The sequence below is a fragment of the Artemia franciscana genome, chromosome 13, assembly GCF_032884065.1.
Source record: "Artemia franciscana chromosome 13, ASM3288406v1, whole genome shotgun sequence".
NCBI classification, from domain to species: domain Eukaryota; kingdom Metazoa; phylum Arthropoda; class Branchiopoda; order Anostraca; family Artemiidae; genus Artemia; species Artemia franciscana.
Genome location: NC_088875.1, coordinates 34,591,015 through 34,593,734, shown reverse-complemented (window position 1 = coordinate 34,593,734; position 2,720 = coordinate 34,591,015).

Genomic DNA, 2,720 nt, shown 5'->3' with positions numbered 1-2,720 from the left:
CTTAATGGATCCCATTGATGATGTTAAAGTTATTTTATTGTCGTTATCTTACCATTTACTTTTATTGTGTGATTTTTTGCTTTAAATTAATTATTTGTAAAAAGAAACCTCCTTTTAATTGTGGTGGTTAACGTTATTTTATTTTTACGGAAGGGTGAATTTTGGTCATATAACCATAACCCCTATTGAAATAAGGGAATTCTCTCTGTCGTGGTAGCTAAATTCCTTATTTCTTAAAATTTTCCTGTTTGTCATCGTTTAGCCTTTCTTATGTGTGATATGACATGATATGTTTATGATGAAAATTTTCTAGACATTATATGATATGATAAATGAATCAATTTTCACTACCTTTACCAAAAGCAATATGGTTCCATCAACCCTAAAAGTGTAAATTTCAAAATAGAATTACAATTCAAGCAAATATTTTTCAAGTTCTATCACAAGTTATAAAGCTTTACTTCTGTCAATACTTGTAAGTATCACTTCCAAATTCAAATAAGAAGACGTAGTACTTAAAAGTAAACAACTATTCTCAGTTGAACCAATGAAAAGACACTGTCACCAGAGAAAAGGGGAAAACTTTTTCTCTGATGAAAAGACTTTACTTTGGTTTCTTATATTTTTGGAAGAAGCAGAAGCAATACTTTTGCCAATTTATTTTGTGTGGTTTCTGCTATCATAGTGTCAGTTTTCACTTCCAACTCTTCAATCATATACAGGTGATTACTTTACACTGTTATTTTATCACCCGATATATTAGACGTTGATAAAAGACTAATTAAATCTTTAACAGTAAATATTCTGAATTCACATTCATCTTCAATTTTTCTTTCGACTTAAGTTTGCGGAAGCGTTGCCACCAAGAAGAAATAAAAGCAAGATATTTGAATATTCCACCTAACAAATCTTGAAGATTTTCGTCTATTGGACCTTCTGACCTTTTGGAAGCCAATTGGTCATTTTAAACCTAATCTATCTCTGATCAATTTTTCAAATTTTCTTAGGTTTTGGTGTCAACACTTTTGGTTTATTCTAGGCAAGATTTAAGCTAGGAATTCGAAAATGGTCATTCTTTTGGGATTTCTTCTGTCTATATTTTTTTCTACTTGACTGTCAGCTGTCAGAAAAAGAAATTCAGGCAAACTCCAGAATTCTCCAATTAAAAAACAGACTCACAAAACTGTTTTTTCTTTTCTTTTTTTTTGCTTTGTCAACTCATCAGAGATAGTTCACATAGCTCACAAAACGCAGGTTCAAAAATTTCTTAAAGGAGGTGGGGCATCTGATTTGAGCACTTACAATATTGGTTCTTCAGCACATACGTTGTTCGCATAGTAAATATTTCTTAGATTAGAGTTTTTAATTAAGATTAGTAATTACCTTCAATTTTGAAACTATTAAAAATAATGGATTTAGCTAAAAGTTAAGGTTTCAGATACCCATCTGACTAGATATTTTGTCTCATAAAAGTCACAATGATATACACCTAAAGATAAAGATTGGTGCAAAAATGACAAAAGACAGTTCTGATGTCTAAAGACGAATAATTTCTTAGAAGCAAGTTTTACTAGCTGCATCCTTAAATACTGGACATAGATATTCAGGCATACGAAGAACGATTGCCCCGTTAAAAGTAAATTCAGCAACATTTTCGTCCATGTAAGCTGTTTTTTATTGAACCTGTAAAAATACACTTGTGAAACAATTCAAGCATGTTGTTTTATGACAAAACAAAATTCTCACTTTTAGGGCATCGTTATGTGTTGCAGTAGCATTTTGTCGGCTTTGTTAACAAAAGGGCTACGGGAACAACTCTTTGGTTTTATTTGTTCAGTACTGACTAAACACTGTTGTTGTCAACCCTTTAAAATGGCTCCCAAGCAACTAAACCCTATTCAACCCAAACCCATTTAACTCAGCAACAGTCAACTCAACCATCGTACATCTCAACCCTGATGTAGTTAAACCCTAGCCGCCATCTAACTCAATCTCAGCCTCTATCTAACTCAATCCCATATAAAACAACCTCATTCAATTCAACTTTACCTTATCGGTAACCAGTTTCTCACGCATACAAGGTTTTTCTGAATGGGATTAAATATAATAGGGATTGAGTTCAAATTGCGTTCAAGGTCGGCGGATTTGACATGGGTGGAGTTGAATGGAGGCCAAGTTAAACAGGGATTGAGTTGAACGGGGCTGAGCTGACAGGGAGCTGAATTGAGCTTGGGTTGACTTAAAGGCTTAAGTTTTACATGGTTAAATTGAACGTGATCGAGTTAAACAGTGGCTGAGTCATGCACACTAGTCTGACAAGACTGATGAGGAATAGCATGGTATTCTTGAACTATGACAATTGAACTTTTGCAAGATCTACTGTTTTTTTTACATAGCCAGTTTTATTCAACAGCAGATTATTCAAATGCGCCTAATACGTCCACCTTTTGGTTTGACTGGATTGTTTAGTAAACTGCAACTAATAGTCATGACAATATGGCTATTTATCTGTCAGATTGAATGGATCCAGTTTCTCATAAGAAATTCAGATTTTGAATGTTATTTTTTGTGGGTTTAGATAAAATATGAATAATATAATGAAACAGGCAGGTAAGTTGTAAGTGATAATTAATATCATTGGATAATTTGAACTATTCCCATATGCCTTGCTTTCATAAACTTTGCCGGTTTTAACGTGATCATACTTGTTTGGGAAACTC